Below are 24,653 nucleotides of genomic sequence, written 5' to 3'. Positions count from 1 at the left end.
ATTGGTTGACACTAACATCACTTATTAGTGTAGCAACGATTCAACTGCTTGTTGTATTTGTAGAGTAATGCTAATGGCTCTAAGTTACTCTGCAATGTTGCCACATTGTGAAATTTTGATTTTCCATAGCGACTAAAGGAGGCCTCAGAGGGCATACCATCACATAACACGTTCGCTTTATTTTGGCCTGTAGGATAGTGCTCTGTGGTCCGTGGGCGCCATTTTTAGAACACCCGATATATATCCTCTTATATACAAATACTCATGCAATTATAATATATAACTTAATTGCAACAGTTAATGTTCACTGGAGGTGGGCTGAAGAAAGGAAGTGCATTTTATCTTAAGTTGAACAAATCTTTCAATTCATCTTCCATTCCTTTCACCATTTTTATGATCGTTTAAACATAGAAGTCCAATTCTTCCCCTGTACATTAAGAGTAATTTCTTTCTCTCTCTCTCTCTCTCTCTGAACCCTTACTCAGTAGATTGTTAAAGGTTTACTTGAGACTTCACTTTCAAAAAAGATGCATCTTAATCATTATAAAATTACTTCAATAGTAATGTATTTCTTTTATACACAACTACATGCAGCTCAACCATTACCTATAAAGTTAACATCTCATCCATTTGTTAATAGTAGCTCCAATACTTTTGCATCCAATACAATCCGCCTGGGTCTCATAAAGTCATCAGGTATAAATAAATGTGTCATTTATATGTATCACTTTAAGGAAACTGTAAATAAAGAAACATGATGAAAATCATTTCGCAATTATATAAATATATTATATATAATAATTTAATATTATAATGTCTATATTACCTATAATAATATGAACATATATATGACAATTAACGTTTGAGAAAGATAACGTTACGTGGATATAGTTAATCAACATATATCCACACCAACTAGGAGTCTGTGTCCCATTTGGGGCGGAAGCAGCAGTACATGCAGCCCGCACATATTATTCTACTTCGCACACCCAAGTGAAAGCATTTTTAAAAATCGATTTCAGAAATGCCTTCAATGAGTTAAATCGAGATTCCATGTTGCTATTTGTTAAAAATAATTTTCCAGCATATTTTTAGTACATCTCTCAATGCTATTCTCAACCAAGCAACCTATATATAGAAGATAACACTATTCTATCACAGCGAGGTGTTCAACAAGGTGATCCGTTAGGTCCAGCACTGTTTGCTATGACTCTCCAACCAATTGTTAATAATATAAACACAGAGCTGAATGTCTGGTATTTGGAAGATGGAACAATAGCTGGAAATACAGACGTAATAGTACAAACATTAAACAGCATTCGTACACATGCATCATCAATTGGCTTATCGCTAAATTGCTCCAAATGCGAAGTAGGATTCCTCGGTGCTACAGGAAAAGCATAGAGAGAGAGGAGAGAAAAGCTTTAAAATTCCATGTTGCCCACCAACCTATGGTTGAGGAGAGAAAGAAGAAGACATTGCAGACATATTTCATTACAAGAGGATCTACGAGGGATTTTAAGGGAAAAATTACAAAGCATATAACTTTTGAGTTCTTCACAAGCTTAACGAAAATTCACTTATAGAATAATAACATATTTGTCTTGTTGCAAGATTAGGGATTTCGAATTCTTGCCATGTATACCCAAGAAGTGTACATTTAAAATAGTGATTCGTTTAGAAAATTAGCTAAGAGTAGAACGAAGGTCAGTGGTGGGGTTCCTGTGGGCGAAAAACACTACACCTTCTGACATTCATAGGCAGATTGTGGAAGTGTATGGAGAGGATTACATTTCAAGGCAACATGTAGCGAAGTGGTGTCGTGCCCTTAAAGAAGGACGAACCAAAACTGTTAATGATAATCCTGAACACAGCGGAAGATTCAGTGTTCCAAGCACTTGCGTAAACTGTGCTCGTGTGAACAGAAAACCATTACATTACAGAATATCAGTTGAGCTGGGACTACCGTATGGTGTTGTGCAGAACATTGTGGTTAATGTTCTTAAGTATAGGAAAGTGCTCGTAAAATGAGTGCCACGGGGAGCTATCCGAGAATCATAAGACAACCGTAAGAACATGGCAAGCCATTAGAGAGTAATAACCTTTCAACATTATTTGTCATTTAATAACGTTTTTCAGAAAATAAACTTTACAGGACAATAGAATTAACTTTGCATTATAGGAAACATCATTATAGAAAGTACGACCAGCATCAACCTTCAGTAACAGTATTTTTAAACTACAGCATTCTTTTTTTAAAAAAATCAATCACAAAATCCACTTGATAAATTAAGGTTATTAGGAAGACAATTTAGAAATTGAAAGTCAGTTACTTGAATCATTCCTTATTAAACATGAAATTAAAGAACTGAATCATGGTTACAGTAAATTGGTCAAACGTAGCTTCCACTTGTCCATGTGATAAGAATAACAACGTGGCTCCAAGAATTAAAAATCACCTGAGCGAGACGAAATGCCAAATTACATATTCAAAAACTGTGTTGATAAACTATTCACTCACTTGCTTATTTAATTAATCTTTCTCTAAGCAGTGACGTCTTTCAGCTTAATTTAAAATTAGCAAAGGTAATACCCATATATAAACGAAACTAGAACGATTATGTATCTAATCTGCTTCCAAAACAATTGAAATAGTAATGGCTAAGTGGGTAATAAATTTCTGTGAGAAATTTAAAATAATAAACCCCGCACATGTTTTCATGAAGATTATAAATATAGCTACTGTACTACGAGACTATGTTCAATATATATATATATATATATATATATATATATATACCTCCTTTGGAAATAAAAACTACACATGAGGTCTATTCTGTGATTTAAGTAGAGCATTTGAAACTGTTGATCATAATATACTTCTTAAACATGGCACTAAAGGAGTTGCCATCAAGTAGTATGAATCATACTTATGTAAAAGACAACAAGCTGTACATATTTCTCATTATGATAAACTAGGCAATATAGGTGTCAATCAATCAGATACAAAAGAAATAAAATTAGGAGTCCCACAAAGGAGTGTACTAGGGCCATTGCTTTTCTTATTGTACAGTATATAAATGATCTCCCAAATTCTGTCGAGACCGTCCATATGACACTTTTTGCAGATAATACATCCTTACTAATAACTCGATAACATGTAAAGACACTACAAAAATACTCTAAATAAACTCTCAGTGCTTTGAGGAAAATAGATTCGTGCTGAATGAGTCAGAAACAAAGTATTTAGTTATTCAACCACCAAACAACAGAAGAATAAACCAAACAAACGAAGTCTAAGGACTAAAATACTACAAAGAAATACCAGAACTAAGTTTTTTAGGTATTCTGTTAGATCAGAAAGTCAAATTTGATAATCACATAAAACAACTGGATAAAAAATTGAGGCCGATGTGATCAAACTTGGTTACAACATCAGGTAAGGTTGCCTTGGTGAATCAGACTACTTCCTGTTACCTTTCTCTAACTAAAAGAGAGAAAATTAGAGATACAACTTATGTTCTTCCAAGCATAGGAGGAAAAAAAAACATGGAGGAATGTTTAACCCAAGGAAAAAACACAAAGCAGAAGACAAAATAAACAGAAAGAAGATAAAAGATTAGAAAACAGAAGGAAAGAAGGAAGAAGACAGAAAAAACAAGGAAGAAAATCCAGTGACAGTATGCAAACTCTGTCACAGAACGTCAATGAAGTGAAACAATGAAGATACGTCATATGCAGTGTCATGGCTGTCTATAAGCCACCCTGTAGAACCTCAGCAAGCTGATGCAGCAAGAATTGAAAAAGGACTGTAAAGAAACCATCACATACCGCATCATTGAGGTATACAAGCAAATCCAGTAGAGCCTCAGCAAGTTGATGCGGTGAACCCATCGGCTGCAGTATGAAAGAAGAAAAGTTACTCATGGAAGAGTTACAGCCAAAGCAGCAGGGCCCCCTTTGATGACCTCGCTTGCTGATAAAATAATATCACAGACAATGAGCGAATCAGAAAACATGAAAGTGTATTGTATGTAAAGAAAAAAGTGTAAGATGTATTTACACCAGGAAAGGAGGGTCGGAAGTTACATGTGCATCAAGAGGGCATGGCTGTAAGTGAGACCAGTGAAGTAAATACCAACCCTAAGATTTAAAAAAAAAAAAAAAAAAAAAAAAAAACGATAATAGTGGTTAGTGTACGCAAGAATCGAGCCGAGAACCGAGCGGACTATGATGTGTGTAAACAGTGAATCGAACTAAGACATGTTGTGAACAAGGAGGAACGTTCCCATTTCCCCGCCCGGCGAGGAAGAAGAAAAAAAAGTAAGATGAAACTAAAAAGATGTTGGATTTGCTGGAGTTTCGAGTAAGGGAAAATGTCTGTGGCTTCAAGATTGCTTAGTTGATTTAAAAAAATACTGAATTAACTAAAAACAACAACAACAATAATAATAATAATAATAATAATAATAATAATAATAATAATAATAATAATAATAATAATAACCAAAAATCATAAGTATTTCCAATAAAAGCTCCGAAAAACAAAGTTGCATCACCTTACATCACTCTCCCGTCATCAAATCGCACAATATTGTGCAATACTACAGAAGATTCCTCCTTCGGAAGAAAAAAAAAACATCCCTCTGTGAGTATAAAGGAGGAGGTGTTAGAAGCAAACTATGCATTTCATTAGAATTACGAATCAATAACAGAAAACTATTTTCTTTAAAAAAAACAAATTTTGTTTGAAAACTAACGTGTATAAATACTCGTACAACTGAGCTGTCTGCGAAGAGGAAATGGTCGGTTTCAACTAATGGTGTTGACATCATAAAAAGTATGAAGTCTCCCAGGTTACTCTTTGAGGACTTTAATTTTGTAAGTATAAATAACTAGCAAATTAGACTAGCGGCGGTAACCTAACAGATTCATAAAAGTGCAGTAACACAGCTAACTTGCTCTAGAACGATGACAGCCCAGTGGCCGGAATTTAGTTTCAGGCCGGCAAAGGCACGGAAACCAAAATATTATACAATAAATGCAGCCTGCATAGTCGAGGGTTTAAAGGGCAAACGAGCCGGGCAGTGGAGTTCTGGTACAATATTTTACTTGTTTTAGAAACTTAAAAATTATTAACATTACCACTGCTCCTGTCAGAACATATAAGCAGCTGCAGTAATTCTAATGAATTTTATTTCTCTTTTTCCTTTGTTTATGAAGACTACCGTAAACACTAAATAGTACAAATCCTATATCACATCTATTTAGTAAATAACTTCTGGTACTAACCAAATAAGTCAAATTGTACTTTGAGTTTCAGCAAAGCAGTTTCTAATATTATTATTTTATATTTGTAGTAAATTTATAAATTTAAATTAAACATCACGCAAACGTAAATACATTCCAGCTCAAAAGAATGTTGGCTACTATTCTACATTATATACATATTATAATAAATTAATCAACAAAATTGCAATAAATTTATTATAACTGAATTTAGTATTAGCAGCCTATCATACTGCAGAGAAAACTAAATACATGGAAGTGTGTCGGGACCATAATACGGCAAATTGTGGATGAGTTAAAATATTAAATAATACTTTTGATAAAGTGGATACTTTCAAATATCTAGGATCAATATTAACAGACGAAAATTATATTCACGAAGAAATTAAATGTCGACTAAAAGCAGGGAATTTGTGTTACCATTCGGTTCAAAATCTCTTGTCGCGAATTCTGTCGAGAAATTTGAAACTTAAAATATACAAAACGATAATCATGCCTGTTGTTCTGTATGGTTGCGAAACATGGTCGCTTACTCTGAGGGAAGAACATAGACTGAAAGTATTTGAGTACAAGATCCTTAGACGAATATTCGGAGCCAAGAGGAACGGGAATGGGGAATGGCGGAAACTTCATAACGAGGAACTACATAATTTATATGGTTTACCCAACATTGTTAGGGTCGTCAAGTCTAGGAGGCTTAGGTGGGCAGGTCATGTAGCTAGAATGGAAGAAAGTAGAAACGCTTTCAAAGTCTTGACTAGAAGACCAATCGGAAAACGACCATTAGGAAGACCTAGGCGCAGATGGGAGAACAATATTAAGATTGATCTCGCAGAGATAGGAATACCCCTAATAGCATGTTGGTTTGCAGCAAGTCTTTCACTATATTTGATTTTAACTTTCTAGATTTTCCGTGCACTGTACACCTGCTGCAGGCTTTTTGAAAGAGTTACCTGCAAATGTCGTAATTTGATTTTCACTTGCTAGATTTTACTTGCCTCGGAGACTTGCTGCAACTTTGTAGCAAGTGTGTCAGTTATAGTTTCTACCAACAGGTGGCACAAAAGTCTAATCTTAGGAATCTCCCCGCCAGGCCGCCATTTGTAGTAGGTGCGAAGTGTGTGAAGCATTAAAACACGTGGATAATTAAGATAATTACGTAAATATCCAATATGTAGAGATAATTTATATGTTAAACGTGTATTGTTTGACAAAGTTGTTGAGAAAAATAGACTGTGTGTATGTTCGTATACAGTAAATATTCGTATACAGTATGTATACCGTATACGGTAAATGCAGTAAATGTACCTGTAGAACACTTACTATACTCACTTGCTGAAGACCTGCTGTAGACTTGCAATGCAACTATATACTTGTAGAAGACTTACTACAAACTTGCTGTAGACTTGCAGTAAACTTGCACAGACTTGCTTTCTACCTACACAAACTTGCTGTCAACTTCTTGTGCACTTGCAGTTCAAGTGACATACTTGCAGAGACTTGCGTCAAACCTGCAATAACTTGTTGCCGACTTGCTGTGCACTTGCAGTGCAAGTGGAAACATGCAGCAGGTGCAAGTACATCCCTTGCAGAAACTTGCTTTGCAAACTTACCGTACACTTGCACTGCAGGCGTGCTGCAAGTTCGAAGAGCGTCAACTAGGAAGTTTGCATTAAACTTGCATCAAACTTGCAGACTTGCATTACAAGTCTGCTGCAAGTTTGTCAGACTTGAATTGCAAATCTCCTGCAAAGTTTGTTGCAAGTCATTTTTGCTATCTGGGTACAAAGTAGAAACTGGATCCAATTGGCTAAGGACAGAAGTCAGTGGAGAGCTTTTGTGAACGCGGCATTGAACCTCCGGGTTCCATAGACCATAGAGTTAGTTAGTTAGTTAGTTAGTCTATATAATACAACCAAGTAACCTCACACATTCAAGGGCTAAAATAAAAAATAAAAAAATACTAAATTACAGGATATCAGCCGCATACAAAAAAAGTCTTCTAAGTTCAAAAATCAAATAACAAAGAAAGTAAGAACGAGTGTAACAAAAATGTGTAACGACCCATGGTCATAAAAAGTACATCAAGGCAAGCATCAGTTGTTTTCCCCAAAACCTGACATCTCTTCTGCCTGTACACCTAACAGAGATCATCATCCCGGTATTCTCACATCTTTTAATAGTGGACCACCCCCTTTCTGGTGCTTCACTATATCACTTGAGGGAAGCGCCGGTATTCTAACGACCCCAAGCTTCTCATATATATCAGATGTGCTTTGCAATTCGCTCATTAATCGATAAGATGTCAATGCATGCAATTATAACGTTATACTATGCGGGTATGGAATTTCATATAAGACACAGAATTATGTTATGGGGTAATATTACAAGATCACACGAAGTTTTCGAAGCACAAAAGAAAATTATTAGAACTATCATACGAAATAATCAAAGAACTCACTGCAAACCATTATTCAGAATATTCAGTGTGGTAGTTCTGCCATCGCTTTACATACTAGATTGTGTAACGTACGTAAAAGAAATTCCCAAAATAAGCAAACATATAAATATACATAGTCGTAACACATGTTAAATACAATAAAATATACATGTTCCTTCATGTAGATTGCAAACATGTAGGAAAAGTTTCTTTTGGGTATCCATTAAATTGTTCAATCATTTACCTTAAACTGTTAAAAAGATTAAAGAAGTTTATAAGTTCAAGGCAGCAGTAAGAAAAATCCTATTAAATGATACGTTTTAATCTGTCAATGAGTTTCTAAATGAAGAACATGAATAACATCTTTAGACTAACCATAGCAATTATCATTCTTTTACTTAATGTCATTATTGTAATCAATTAATTATATGTACACATTAATGATGTTAATGTTCTGACATGTTCTATATCAAGGTGCGATTTACGCATGCATTTGGTACACAGAACGTAATAAATACAACACAATACACAAAATATATAATACATAGTTTTCTTACGTTAGTTCTTCAAAAGAAAAAGTGAAGAATATGTAATAATATATTTTACTGGTTTTATATGGTCATTATATTCGATCGTTTAGTGAAAGCAGTACTAATTGCTGGGAGAGTTGAGACATTTTTTATTGCTATATACTGTACGATTCGTGGTTTAATAAATCCTACCATACAACCTTGTTCAAAACAATCTTGCAATCTACCTCTTCCAGAAAAGCTTTGTATTCTTACTAATATTTGAAAATAAGTCAAACGTACGCCAATCTTGTTTGGATAACTGAGATTTTTTTTTTCAGATGAAACAATTAAAATATTTGCTTACGATTTGGATAATATGACCTTAAAAAGACAAACTGTTGGTAGTTTTCTTTTTTTAAACAAGACTCTACCTCATTCCTCCTCATATACCTTTCCCAGGCTTGTTTAAATATCTTGATTATTTAAAAAAAATCTATGCTCATGTCAAAATTAGAAGCAAATTAACAGTTCAAAAATACGTGGAAATTTGTGTTGAGAAAGGAAGCTATGTCACGAGATTATTAAAGTCACTAGGAAAGGAGCCAATCACAACCATCGCAGTGGTAGTTATAAGTAAAGGGCTTTTGTAGAAAGGGACAGCATTACAACGTTGCTGTCTTGTAAGACATGTTCAGAAGTATTTGGCAACCGAAGTGAAGGGAGCACAGCTGACTACTTAGTGGAATATTCATGCCGTGGCAACAGAGAAAAACATGCTCTTCCAAATATCAATTTGTTTCTCATCGTGATCCGAATATAATAAAGTGTCCTATTATCTAGTTAACCAAACTGATTCAACGAACAAAATCTGTCTTCTGTTATATAAAGAAAACTTAAGCCGCAGAACACATCATATCACAACTCATTAATGCTGAAAACTATATACAGATAAAATGTAAGAAATGGTGAATTAATTGAATTAAAGAATATCATTACAATTTGGTAAATCAATAATCATGTACTTTTGAAGTAAATGACAACTGCTGAAATACTAAAATATTCCAACGTGAAATTTTCAACAGTAAGGAAACGATAAATTAAAAGCATTGGTTGGTTTATACTTCTTTGTACTTCAAAGTTAAGTTATTACATAAATCTTCCAAAGTTGTAACTGAAAAATATGAATTTGAAGTTTTATATAATAGTGAATAAACTAAAGTGCAATATATGGAAAGAATTGTGCAATCATTGAATTTTCAAGTAAATTACGGAATCTACCAAGCAGTGTAAATCAACTAATCCCTTTAATGTATTTTTCCTACTGTGTTACGAAAAAGATAAAGTAAGCAAGCCATGCAAGGTTATTCATATTTTAAATTTTAATTACTTATTCCGTTTATCTTGGCTCAATAAATTCAAGATTTCTTACATTTCATCTGTTTATAGTTTTCAGTATTGATGAACTGGAGGCTACCTCCGTAATGTGATACAGTTTTCAGCTTAAGTTTTTACGTTTCTTCGAAGAAGAGGGAGATTGTCCAATGAAACAGTTTGGTGAACTAAATTAGAGGATGCTTTATTAGAAAACTTTTTTTAAACAATCCAGTTATGTGTCCAATAATCTTTTTAAGGTTCCTTTTTTCAAAAAAGGATATTTAGGTATTGAGAAAAGACAGTTATGGACGCAGAAGTAGAAATTAGGCATAAGAAAGCTGCGCAGCACGTAAAGTATAGTTCTGTCAATGATGCTAATTTTATATATAATTGCTTTAAATTATCTTTTGTTAGCAGTCCGTTCAATAATGAATTTTTACAACGTATTATTATTATTATTATTATTATTATTATTATTATTATTATTATTATTATTATTATTATTATTATTATTATTATTATTATTATTATTATTATTATTATTATTATTACGTATTCTGCCTTTTGCCAGGTTCTGGGACTAATGAAGGTTTTCTTCTTTCCTTTTACTTAATTTTCAGTTTGTGTCTTGAAATGCTTCTTCCATGTTTCTCGATTTTCAGCTTCCTCTTTTAATTCCCAATATTTTCTTCTATTTTTCACTTGTGTTCTTCTTCTTCCTATTAATCGCTTTTCTTTAATCTTTCTTTCTATGGCGATATGAAGAACAAATTTCTTCGCAAGATATGTCCAATCCAATTTGCTTTTCTACTAAGAATACTGGCTAAAAGCGTCCTCTTCTCTCCTGTCTGTTTTAAAACATCTTCGTTTGTTACTCTTTCTGTCCATTTTATCTTCTCCATCTTCCTCTAACACCATATTTTGAAGCTTTCTAAATGTTTCTTCTCTAACTTCCGTAATATCCAAGTGTCTGAACCATGAAGTCCATATATAGCACTCCATATATAAATACTCCATAAATAGCAGTTTTGTAACGTAGCACTTTATTTTGTTATACATTATTTATAGATATTGATCATTGTGGTAATAATTTATTTATTGGGCTGGCCAATTTCTAGTGACCCTATTCACTTAATATATAAATCAATCAATTTAAAATGACGAATCATGTTGATTGACACTAATTTAAGCATTCTCCCAAATAACGATGTATGGCACACTTCAGTGAAATCGAGAAAAACAATTGAAACTGTAGTATGGCTGTATATACAGCAATCCCCAGTGCAGAGTTTGCTAGTGTACTAAAGTCATATCTTGGGCGATGGACAAATGAGCCTTTGAGTATACGTCAGTCGTGTTCTGTAGAGTGTGACTCTACTGGTAACTCAGTAAGTTACTAAATGTGTCAACCAGTGTTATTCAGGGTAAAACTTAAATTTCGTTCATTTCCAATTTTAGATAATGTTTTACTTTTCTCGTGAATCATTACAAAAATCGATTTAAAATTTTCTACTTGTGGGCAGTAATTTTTGGTCTAGAGTTATATTTTGCTTTCAACAAGATTTTGAATTAGAGAAATCAGAGTCAGCGAAGCCATAGTAAGAAATATACATATAAAGTGTCCCAAAAGTCTCGACCATCAGCATATTTAATTGGAATATAGTAAGAACCTGAGATGATTAAGAAATAGAAATATAAACTAATATAAATAAAATAAAGAGTTTGTTTGTGTGTTTGACTGTCTGTCTGTGATGCGGACTGGGGACCAGACGAGTGGGCTGAGAGTTACCAAATTTTGGTCAGGGGTACCTTGGCCCAGGCCCCAGATCAAGACGAAGCCTTTTTTTTTTTTAAATTTCGAACCAGGAGTGTCTCAAGGGGGCGTTTATCGGAACCGGCTTGAGAACCAGACAAATTGACCGAGAGTTACCAAATCTTAGTCACCAATACCTTGGTCCAGGCTCCAGACCAGAGTTAAACGTTTTTGTCAAAATTCGATAGAGTATTTATATACGGGTCTCAGGGGGCGCGTTTACCGGGACATGTAAAAGTAGTAGAAAATGACCGATATTAGTGTCGAATTCATAGTTTTCGCGGTCGCTGAAATCAATGGTGAAACTCAGATTGCATTAATTTCCAAATTCACGCGATTCAGCTCCGGGCCGGGGCTCACCGGGGGAGGGGGGTGAGATACCGAGACATATAAAAGTAATCCAAGATGACCGATATTAGTATCAAATCCATAGTTTTCGCGGTTGCTGAGATCAATGGTGATATTCCCACAGGCCGTTGACTTCCAAATACAGCCCCCGTCCGAAGCATGGGTATATTCAACTAGTCAGTAGTATGGGCGAAGAAAAGTTATATGTGTACATCCAGTATCATCTGCTATCTGGTAATAACTCTAACCACAAGACTTTCAATTTCTGAATTATAAATAATAATATAATTTTTGCAAATAATAATAGGATTCACTTGATAGTCTACATTTTTAGAGCTAGAATTTGCAAAATTTGTTACATAGGCCTACCATACTTGAAGAATAGCTTGTTACTGTAGGTGTTGCAAAACACACAGAACAATAACATGGCATCAACCCTATCAACAATCAGTATTACTTTCACCAAACGACCAAATATAATGCCTGTATTAAAACTAGCATTACACTACTTTTTCTTTTTTTTAAGTTAGGGAGAAGTGGATAACATGCTTACTGTAAATATACTCATATCATGATTCAATTTTGTAATTTTATGTTTTTGACTTAAATAGAAATAAAAACATGGGCCTAAATTTATTCCTAATAACTGAGTATCAATGTCTAAATTCGTTTTTTAAATAGCTTTAACTTATAAATTTTGACATTCTGAATTTTGAAATTCCTGATACTGATGGTGGTAGATGCTGTTCATAATTCCTGTAATGATATTTTCCAGTGCGAATTAATTTTTATTATCCTGTTAAATTATACGTGGGTTAATGTCACCATGGCATGGCGCGTCCTCAGGTTGCGGATCGAGAAGAAGGCCTCTAGATACAGAGGTTAGCTGCGAATATACTGAATAAGCAGTCGCGGACAGCCGACTAGGAGTGGTCCTCCAGCTTGGGGGTTTGGGTAGGGCTGACAACCTCATCCTGTAAAAAAAAAAATAAAAATAATAAAAAAATAAAGCACTTGTTCAGAAATATTCACAAAAGCCTCGGACAAGGACTGATAACTTGGCACGACCTCAGCAAAAGAAAATGGACATGAGATTTGGAACATGGAATATATGTCTTTATAGCCCAGGCGCGTTAAAATCCGTAACGAGTGATTTAGAGAAATACAGGATGAACGTAGTAGGAGTTCAGGAAATTAGGTGGGAAAGAAATGGATCTGTGAATTCCGGAAATTTCACATTCTTTTACGGGGAAGGAAATAAAAATCACCAGTTAGGAACAGGGTTTTTCGTTCATAAACGTATATTACCAGCAATTAAACGGGTTGAATTTGTTACTGACAGACTTTCTTTTATTACTCTTAAGGGACGGTGGTGTGATATTATTGTTTTAAACGTACATCCTGTACATCAATGTACATCCGGTACAATACCCCGGTACATCAACTATTTATTGATTTTAGAAAGGCGTACGACTCGGTTAGAAGAGAAACATTATAGAACGTTCTTACAGAACTTGGAATACCGAGAAAGCTAATTAGATTAATTAAGATATGTTTAAATGAATCCCAAAGTAAAGTCCGGGTAGGAAAATTTTTGTCCACGAGCTTTCACGTCGAAAATGGCCTGAAACAAGGGGATGCGTTGTCGCCATTATTATTTAACTTCGTTCTGGAATACGCTATAAGGAAAATCAAAGATAGCAACCAGGGCCTAGAGTTGAACGGTATTCACCAGGTTATGGCATATGCTGATGATAGAAATTTAATAGGTGATGATAGGAGAACAATAGAAAGAAACGCAAAGATCTTATTAAACGCTTGCAGGGACATGGGCTTAGAAGTAAATGCAGAGAAAACTAAATACTTGGAAGTGCGTCGGGACCGGAATACAGCAAATTATGGATGCGTTAAAATATTAAATAATACTTTTGATAAAGTGGATAGTTTCAAATATCTAGGATCAATACTGACAGAGGAAAATCATATTCCCGGAGAAATTAAATGTCGACTAAAAGCAAGGAATTCGTGTTACTATTCGGTTCAAAATCTCTTGTCGTCGCGAATTCTATCGAGGAATTTGAAGCTTAAAATATACAAAACGATAATCATGCCTGTTGTTTTGTACGGCTACGAAACATGGTCACTTACTTTGAGGGAAGAACATACACTGAAAGTATTTGAGAACAAGATCCTGAGACGAATATTCGGACCCAAGAGGAACGGGAATGAGGAATGGCGGAAACTTCTTAACGAGGAACTACATAATTTATATGGTTTACCCAACATTGTTAGGGTCGTCAAGTCTAGGAGGCTTATGTGAGCTGGTCATGTAGCTAGAATGGAAGAAAGTAGAAACGCTTTCAAAGTCTTGACAGGAAGACCAATCGGAAAACGACCATTAGGAAGACCTACGCGCAGATGGGAGGACAATATTAAGATGGATCTCGCAGGGATTGGAATACAAAGTAGAAACTGGATGCAGTTAGCTAAGGATAGTAGTCAGTGGAAGGCTTTTGTGAACGCGGCATTGAACCTCCGGGTTCCATAGGCCATAGAGTTAGTTAGTTAAATTATACATACTATGTCAAATTACATACACACACACGCGCCATGTCCTTACCAACTTGTCACAACATATGAAATAGAAAAGCGTCAGCTATCAATAAAAATCATTTCCGAATGTATCGTGAAGCACATCTAAACGAGACCTGCATGAATATTGTTGATTGTGATTTTTTTTTAATTATAATTACACAAGTTAAAAAAGGAAAACAAGAAAACTAGGACTTAAGGATTATATCCATGTCAAAACAATTACTTCACATTTTATACTTTGCAAATTTTGACTACACTTACCCCTTAAATTTTATCCAACAAAATCTGATTCTACAGGTGTATTAACCTGCGCTGTTTCGTTCCCATTCCTTGAACAATGTCCAGAAGTTCATTTTAAGGTTGTAGTCTTCACATGTTACGATCTCGATTACAATTTCAAATGGAGCTCTTGAAGTTTTTAATTTTCATTTTCCAATATAGTCTGAAAGAAAGTATATGATTTTAATCATTTCTTGAAAATGTAAACTGAAATTCTTAGACGAAAGTTAAAATGTAACTAGAATCACAAAAATATGCTATAGAAACGAAATTAAAGTAAATGTTTTCTTAAACTTCTCATGATTATGTCCTCTAAGGCTAACAGAGACGGAGAATAAATACAAGTGAACTATTATGCAATGATAGTTCTGATGGAATAAGAATGTGGTAAGAGAGAAAATCCACAATTGTCTACTTCACGGTCTGAGGTCAAACTAGAGACCTTTTGGAATGAGGCACTTTGTCTTCTGTATTCACTATAGTACAGCATGGCATACACTAATGAGTCTTTACAAATAAGATGGACAAACTTAGTAAGCGATTTCTCTCATCAAACAAGAGAAAAAGTCTTAATAAATATTAACGCTCCTTCTCTCTCTCTCTCTCTTTAAGAGAATATATAACTTCCAAACAGTGGAGGATCTAGAAGGTAAAAACTGAGGGGAAGGCAGCCAGAACCTAGACTATGATAGGTATGTAATGAGTTTGCTATGAACTTCCAAAAATATATAAATAATAGCTTAAATTATTATTGTTACTCAAAAAACTTGGAGAGCCTAGGCCCGGGCTAAATCTGTCTCTGCTTCCAAACTAGTTTTGTGTATTTCTAGAAGTCAACGGGTAAAACTAGAAATTTATATTCATAGAATCAATTAGTAAATAAATAACCTTGCCTAACCCGAGGTATTCTCTTGAGTATTGGGGGGCCGCGGTGGCTCAGTGGTAGAGCTTTCACCTCTGGTGCTTGGGTTCGATCCCAGCTCCCGCCAAGTGAACTTTGTGGTGGACAAATACCGTGTACGTGGGTTTCCTCGGGGTTCTCCCGTTTCCTCCCACTTTCTTCATTCCACCATTTCATTCATTACTCATCATCACCGTCTCCTTTAGCCTAACTGACATAATCGTGGGACGTAAAACTCAAAGATTTCATTTCATTTCTACTTGAGTATTGCACGAGAAACAATAGTAAAATCTTTATTATAAAATTGAAAGTGACTATGTGACTCTTAATCTCTTGAAACACCCGACCGATCTCGATCAAATTTTCAACATTCATGAGGTTTGAGCCTAGGAGTGTTTTTATCATTTCACTTTCACGATAAACCTTCGGGGGGGGGGGGGGGAAGGAAGGGTAATTATAAAAAATAAATAAAACTTAATAACTCTTGAACCAAACGCCTAATCTCGATCAAATTTTCAACATTCATGAGGTTGTGCCTGGGATGTTTTCTATCATTTCACTTTGACGCAACAAAGTAGGGATGGGGGAGGAAGGGAGATATACAAAAATCAATATATATAAAAATAGAAGTGACTACTTGAGTAAATAACTCATGAACCACCTTCTCGATCTCAATCAAATTTCCAACATAGATCAAGTTTGAACCTGGAAAGTTTTTTTTTATCATTTCACTTTGACGGTAGATCTTAGGGGAGGGGGAGGAGAGAAGGAGAAATATATAAAAATGAATTAAACTTAAAAACTTTTGAACCACCATACCGATCTTGATCTAACTTTCAACATAGATAAGATTTGAACTGGAAATGTTTTCGTCATTTTACTTTTACGGTGCAACGTAGGGGAGGGGGAGGGGGGAGATATAGGTTAAAAAAAATAAAAAATAAAAGTGACTCTTTGTAACTCCATCACGCTTAAACCATCTGACCGATCTTAATCAAATTTTCAACATAGACGAGGTTCGGACCTGGGATAATTTTTATTATATCACTTTGACAGTAGAACTTAGTGCAGGGGATATATATATATATATATATATATATATATATATATATATATATATATATATATATATATATATAAAACTTAATAACTCGAACCACCCACACGATCTCGATCAAATTTTCAACATAGATGATGTCTTAGCCTGGAGAGTTTTTTTAAAAAATATTTTCACTTTCACGATAAAACCTAGGGGAGGAGGAGGAGAGGGAGATTTATATATCAAAATAATAAAACTTCACTCTTGAACCACCCAATCGATCTCGATCAAATTTTCAACATAAATGAGATTCGAGCTTGGGATGGTATTTATCTATTCACTTTGACGATAGAACTTAGGAGATGGGGAGGGGAGAAACATTTTAAAATGATCAAAAATGATCGATATTAGTGTCGAATCTTAATTTTTGGGTCGCTGAAATGAATAGTAACACTTCCGATGCTGTTTAAATCCAAATTCAGCCCCGCAGCTTAGGAGAGGGAGAGGGAGAGATGTAAAAATGATCGAAATGACCAATTCAGTGTCGAATTCATAATATTCGGGATCGCTGAGATGAACAATGACACTGCCGATGCCGTGGCCCGCAACATGGGAAGGACAGGGGATATATAAGAATCATCGTAAATGACCAATATCAAGGAACACTTTAGTAATAGTAAAAAGTGACTGACTAATGAAACATATTATTATTTTTTTAATTTAACCCAGCGAAGCAGGTAATTGATGCTAGTAATGAATATTAATCCAATCAACGAAAGCTGAAAAAAAAAAGAAAAGAAAAAGAAAGAAATAATAAGTCATGTAGAATTAGAATTCAGCACAGTTGTGGAAGGAAGTGCTCTAACAACATACTAAAAGTCCTCGAGGGTGTGGGATAGGCGGGGAGAGGAAGGGGTTGTGAAGATAGGTTTCTCACATTTTTCTTAAATGCTTCAAAAACTATGGGGGTTAGCAAGAAAAAGTACAAAATTAAACTATATTGTATTATACATGTCCTACAAGAATAGCTTTCTATATTTCTTCGTAGGATCAATAGTTTAGAAGATACAGGGGGATGGAAGGCACATATTTTTTTTTTTTTTTTTTTTTTTTTTTTAAGAAAAAATCTCATTGTAACTAAAAGTATTCAGGTAACCTTCAGGAAAAACCTCATACTTATGCAACAATATACAAAGCAATGCATAATTTCGTGCACAATCACATTAACACACAGGGTGCCGGTGTGGGCGCGGGCCTCTTTTTCATATGAATTGCTTGCATGTCGCATTCCACATCTTGCTTAGTTCTCCTAACGTTCCGAGTGTATGCAGACGTAGCCTGTGTAGCTAATGTTCGTGCGTTATAGTGATGTTATTAGCAGTTATATAGTGCATACAATGGCTGAAAAGTGCAGCTGGTAGAATATTTTAGTTGCTTTAAAACAGCTGGTTTCAAGTCTTTTGTGATTAATTAAGGTCTTGTGTATTGATTCCTGAAAGAAGTATTAAGAGCAACCTTTTTCTTCCCTCTACAATCTTCGTGCTTCCCATCCTTTCTTGCAATACTTGCCTTTATGAACCCCTCTATCACTTCTTCACCAATATCACATTTGTTACAAATACCATCCTCATCACATAGTGAGCATTTCTCAGTCATTATCGTGTGTAGCTGCTAATGAAAGTGAATACACAGTGATACAAATACGCTAGTTGTCATCCTGGTCAAGAACACCCCTTAGCGCCCTCCTGACCAACAAACCAAAACGCTCCCCTAAACATTTGCCCAATTTTGCGCCCTTCCGGCGCCCGGGGCAATTTGAGATTTAGTCAACGTAAACAAATACGAAAGTCATTTGAAAAATTCTCGGAATGATGTACAAATCATTGATTTATTTCCTGAGAATTATTTTTCAACGTAGTCTTGATACTAATATATATTCCAACGATGCTCTTAGACCTTTATGGCAGTGCGGCAACCACATTTTTCCAAGTCTGAAAATGATCATCCACTCATGCTTTAAGCTCTTCTTCTGAAAAAGGGTCTAGGTCAAAACCCCCACACTCAAGAAATGTCAAAACACCCACACAAACGGTCATAACCCCCACAGAAATGGACAAATCTCTAGTGATGGGTAAATTCCCGGGAAGATATTTTTCGGAAATATTCCCTGGGAATATTCCCGGGAAGATTCCCAAAATGGGAATTTATCCGGGAATTTATGATCAATCTGAAAGAAAATTGCATTCTATTAGTATACTATGATTTCAAAGTTGAATTAATTTTTATATCACAGCATATTATTACTGTTGTCCACAGAGGATTCTTTAAAATGTATATTCTAAACGGTACCATGCTACTTTATTAACACTTTATTATATTTAGAAAGTGCGCATAAATGTATATTTATTTACAATATGTTCTGTCAATTAAATATGTGTGAAAAAATTATAGTAACAGTTTAAATTTATATGTAAGTGGATTTGCTCAACTTGACTCTATTACTGATATTATAAACACATTAAATTTATAAATGTTATAAACTAATTAGATTGGGTAAATGCTAGAAGATATATGTCTCACCAATTTATCAACATTTGCGCATACATATTTATGTTCACAAAATTTGCAAGATACTTACTTATCTTTATATTTTAGCACATAACATTGCCATGCACGACCTTTCATTCTACCTATTTCTCGAAATTTCATACCGGTACGTTAATTCACATATAAAAGAAGTCCGAGTACCTCTTCAGAAATTTGAGTCAGAGAGAGGAGACAGACCGACGTCTATTACTAATGGTGGTACAGGGTTTATTAATAGTACTTCATGTCTATTTCTACATAATTCTAAATTACTTTACAAAATGGTACCTTTTCATCATTTGTAAATTATTACTTTGCTAATTTTGGCTGTTCTTTAGCATTGGGGGCCAGCTTTTTCACCTACTTTTGTGCGATATTCTATTCCGATGCGGTTGTTTTATGGTTTCGTAGGTTAAATTACGTTACTAACATTAAATTTAGGCAGCATTGCCGAGCGAGCGTTAGTGAGTGAAGGCGGGTTAGAGCCCCGCAGGACACGTTGTTTTCTATCTTCGTTACCACATTCTTTTCTCACATAAATGATTTCGACTTAACTTTACGGTTTGTGCAAATCCCTTACCACCCTAAAAATGTGTTCGATACTTTCTTGACTTCTTGAACACCACTATCGACCCATTTCTTCCGTAAATCATCCTACTTTTTGCTAGTTTTGGTCCCCAATACTAAACAATTACTCTACTTTTTTCTGCAAATGGAAATGGAACTTAAAAAATCATATTATTAGTTATATAAAGTACTGTTAAAGAATCTTAAATTTTTTAACCTCCAAATTCTTTAAATCCTAGAAGTAAGTCATAATATATTAAAATAAAGTAATTAGTTATATATTGTTCTTATAATTTGGAAGATAAAGTAAAGAAATTGAAATAAATTCCTTCCCGGGAATTTATAGGCCAGGGAAAAAACCCGGGAATATTCCCATTTTTAAATTCCTTCCCACCGGGAATATTCCCACTGCCCATCACTACAAATCTCCCAAACGCACGAACGGCCCCCACAGCCAAAACCCCCACACTCAAGAAATGTCAAAACGCCCACACGATCGGTCATAACCCCCACACAAATGGACAAATCTCCCAAACGCACGAACGGTCAAAACCCCCACAGCCAAAACCCCCGCACTCAAGAAATGTCAAAACGCCCACACAATCGGTCATAACCCCCACACAAATGGACAAAACAGCCACACATAGCAACGGTCATAATCCCCACATAAATGGACAAAACTCCCACACAAATGGTTAAAACTCCCACATGCAGAAATTGTCACAACTGCCACACAAATGGACAAACCCCCCACAAAATCGGACAAATCCCCCACACTCTGAAATGATCGTCATTCCACATCTTTGTTGCGGCTCTTTATGACGCCCAAGAAGAATAGTTGCAACATCAGTTTAATTGGAATAAAAAATGTTATTAAAAAGTACAAGGGCAATACATGCAACCAGGATCATTTCAGAGTGTGGGAGATTTGTCCGATTGTGTGGGGGTTTTGTCCATTTGTGTGGCAGTTGTGACTATTTCTGCATGTGGGAGTTTTGTCCATTTGTGTGGTGGTTTTGTCCATTTATGTGGGGATTGTGACCGTTGCTATGTGTGGCTGTTTTGTCCATTTGTGTGGGCGTTATGACCGTTGGAGGTTATGACCGACTACCAGTGTGGGGGTTTTGGCTGTGGGGGTTATGACCGTTCGTGTATTTGGGAGATTTGTCCATTTGTGTGGGGGTTATGACCGATCGTGTGGGCGTTTTGACATTTCTTGAGTGTGGGGGTTTTGGCTGTGGGGGTTTCGACCGTTCGTGCGTTTGGGAGATTTGTCCATTTGTGTGGGGGTTATGACCGTTTGTGTGGGCATTTTGACATTTCTTGAGTGTGGGGGTTTTGGCTGTGGGGGTTTTGACCGGTTCCCCTGAAAAATATAGAAGGCCACCAAAGTATTCCTTTGAGAAGAAATGAAAGTCTTATGAAGTTAAATATAATGAATAAGGCGGTTGTATAGCAAACCATATCCTTAGTAATTGATTTTTTGACTACTGAAGCAATATCTCTACAGGGATTGATAATTGTCCTGATGTAAGATGAATTCCTTCTTTGATAAGCCCACCTTTTTCCGTTTTTGTTTCCTGTAAGTATTCTAATAGCTTTCCTTGCAATTCAGTTGTGATGGTTTTATTACATGGAATGTAATCAATCAAAAGGATACCCATTGCATCTCAAAAAACCGAGGCCACGGTCTTGCCGGCATACTTCATAAACATGGCCTCCTTACTGACGTTTCTTTTTAGGAGTGTACCAGTACACCTATGTGTCACTAGTGGATAAAAAACATAAGTGTGCTGAATTATCCTTAGAGATTTAGATTTTAATCCACCTTTATCAAGTATCATCAGTCGCAGCATGTATATCTTACATCGTCTGATTTTTCCTAAACAGTTCTCCTGTCAAAGTGCGAGATATTTGTTCATTTGAAATATCTGAGCATCCACAATATCACTCATCTTTAATTGGTAACTCTGGAGTAGCTACCATATTGTGTAAATTTTCAGTAACATCTTATGTAGTGAGATGCCCACTTCACTGGTCATCTTTCAGGTTTTCAAGTCGCCTTTAAAATGAGAGGCAGCAAATGAAAGTATCGCTGCCGAGTTCCCCGTAGTATTTATATATTACGAGCCTGTATCATGTTATCAACTGTTGCTTACTGGTCCAGACAATAACACATAGTAATCGTAACGGAATAAGATGCGAGGAAACCCAAGTGCAATTTCGGGTGAAAGTGATACAGATTCAGTTTTTTTTTTTTTTGACATGTCTGGAATCGTACATCACTATGTGGCTAAACAGTCAATAAAGAGGTCCACTCAGTTGTGCTACAACGGATACTTGATTCAGTTTGTCATAAACGGCCGGTCAAGGCAGTACATAGACAGTGATGTTTGCCATGATATAAAATTAAACACTTCAGTTTAACGTCCCACGACTTTGCCTTTCGGCTGAGAGAGACGATGATTAAAGCAAGCAAATGATGATGGAAGAATTGGTGGAATGAAAAGTGGGAGAAAACGGAGTAACCCGAGAAAACCCACGGACAGAACGTTGTCCACCAGAAACTTACTTGCCCTGGGATCTAACCACGGACCCCACACATCGGACGTAAGCGCTGTACCACTGAGGCACAGTGTCCCCTTGCACCATGACAATGCACCGTCTCACACTTCAGGAATGGTGTTCAACTTCTTGTTCCTTACACTGAAAGTACACTTTAAAAGGAAAACAATTTGACATCACGTAGGATATCCAAATAAGAGAACGAAGGCATTCCAACACACTCGATAACACACACTCCAGGAATGCTTGCAACGATAGCGTTAATGCTAGGCAATTATTATTATTATTATTATTATTATTATTATTATTATTATTATTATTATTATTATTATTATTATTATTATTATTATTATTATTTGTTTACAGCTTTAGACCGGAAATTAAATGGACAGAGCATTTTTGTAGGTGCAGTGATGATTTTAAGTCCATCTTTTTATAATTTAATTTTGATAAAAGTTTTAGTACGCCCCATCTTAAATCTAAGTTTAGCGAGCCTCAAACCAGACTACTCTTAAGTTTTGGATACTATAAAACAATTTCTAAAAATAGTGCTAATATTTTTCTTACCTTCATTCGTGCTACAATTGCACCCCGTTTTCTCATTCTTCTTTCATTAATAAAAAAAAAAATAGTATTAGGTTTTAATTACATTCCAAATAAAAGCCAATTCTGAATTGTTCTTCAAATCTGCCTGTTAGTTGCACTCTTAAGTTTTGAGATCAATGAAACTCATCGTATCGTAGAGTAAAAGAAACGACAATGACTATGACTGAAGCAGTTGAATGTCAAACAGATTGTACGTCTTATCCAAGAGTGAGCTTCTATGAGTTTGCTGGGTCTCTTTTATTATTTTTATTTGGCCAAAGTTCTTAAGATTGCTCTAATGAGATCATTACGTAACTTCCTTCACAGAAAGAAACGGATAAAGACATTTAGATATGGATTGTTCAGACACACTACTTGCAACTCATACGAAGGGAAGTCATGAAGAACGCAGTGCTATTGCAACGAAGTTCCAATAGAAACTTGGGCTTTCTGCAATGTTTGTTTCTTTGATAGATTTTTTCACCTTAATGTGTATTATACATAAATATTTCGTCATGTTTACGTTATGTATTATGTAAAAGTGTCTTACGTTAGTAATTGTTAATTACACTGTTGGTTAATTTATCAAACAATTTACACGATCTAGATCTCTAAGGTAATTAATATACTAAATACTACCGTGCATTTGCTTCTACTCAAGGTCGAGAGCGCGACACAATTTGGGAGTGGTCCAAAGGAGCAACGCGGTTAGTGTCGACAAAAGATATTAAAACTGAAATACATAAAATATTCTTTTTAAAAAATGCTAAAAATTAATGAATTAATAAAATTAAAATAGTATTTGAATCCTCTCGATTCTATTCTCAGTTAATCCACGCTTTGCACAATGACTTCACTGAAATTATGATTGAAATTAATATTCATCCAAATTATGGTCGAAATTACATCGCGATAGTATTCGAAAAAAAAAAAAAAAAAAAAACAGCAACTACATTTGAATAACTAAGGAACGTATCGTATTCCACATTGTGCTCATCGATTTGAAGCTAGGAATGCAATCTTCATCGTATACTCATGTGTTACGTACATTTGTTGGCATTAATCCAACGGTTCTCTCGGCTAGCAGGGACAAGAAAACAACAACTTTGAATTTTATTTAATTTAAAATTGTAAAGAATGTCAATTACATTATTATTACTAAACCTGCTTATGTATTGAAGTTCAAGTTTCAAGGGAGGATATTACTTAAAAATATTGTTAATGAAAACAGGGATCCTAAAGATTATCCATCTTCAATTTATGCTTACGGATTTAAACTGGGCTGGCGACCAAATACTACTTCATTTGCCAATCATTATGTACTGTACTCTCGGCCACAGGCGGATCTAGAAGGTAAAAACCAGAGTGGGGGGTAACCAGAATCCATACTATGATAGATATATCATGAGTTTAATATAAACTTTCAAAAATATATAAATAATAGCTTCAATTATTTTTGTCACTCAAAAGACGGGGGGGCTAGGCCCCCCCGTCCCAAGGCTTGATCCGCCTCTGCTCTTGGCGTTGATCGGGGAGAGAGGAGTAGCATGTAAAATTAGGTAGCCCTATATTATTGTAAAGTTGCGGCGGTGAATTCGATAAGCGTCTACCTACGAACTGGATGTCTGTGGGTTGAATTCCGGGCGGGAACTTGATTATATTCTGTCCTTCTAGCTTCTTCTAATTTACCGTATACAATTGTATAGGGGCGAGAGCTTAACGCTTTTTTGCTGCTGCACACTGTGCACAGCCCTTCTGCT

At 35.3% G+C, this 24,653-nt stretch overlaps 1 protein-coding gene and 1 long non-coding RNA gene across 2 annotated transcripts in view; both read right to left on the bottom strand.

Annotated features, from left to right (window-relative positions):
* Positions 1–24,653, bottom strand: part of LOC145682241 (uncharacterized) — a 74,751-nt gene that overhangs the window by 13,386 nt on the left and 36,712 nt on the right. The window lies entirely within an intron of this gene.
* LOC145681101 (uncharacterized) lies at positions 539–23,122 on the bottom strand. Its single transcript, XR_014130729.1, has 3 exons — positions 22,876–23,122; positions 14,633–14,813; positions 539–738 (listed from the first exon to the last, which is right to left on the bottom strand). It is a non-coding gene; the product is annotated as an uncharacterized LOC145681101 (long non-coding RNA).

This window comes from Thermobia domestica, chromosome 3, assembly GCF_964235325.1.
Source record: "Thermobia domestica chromosome 3, izTheDome1.hap1.1, whole genome shotgun sequence".
NCBI lineage: Eukaryota > Metazoa > Arthropoda > Insecta > Zygentoma > Lepismatidae > Thermobia > Thermobia domestica.
Note: the sequence above shows the minus strand (reverse complement) of the source record. Positions and strands in the feature narration are given on the sequence as shown.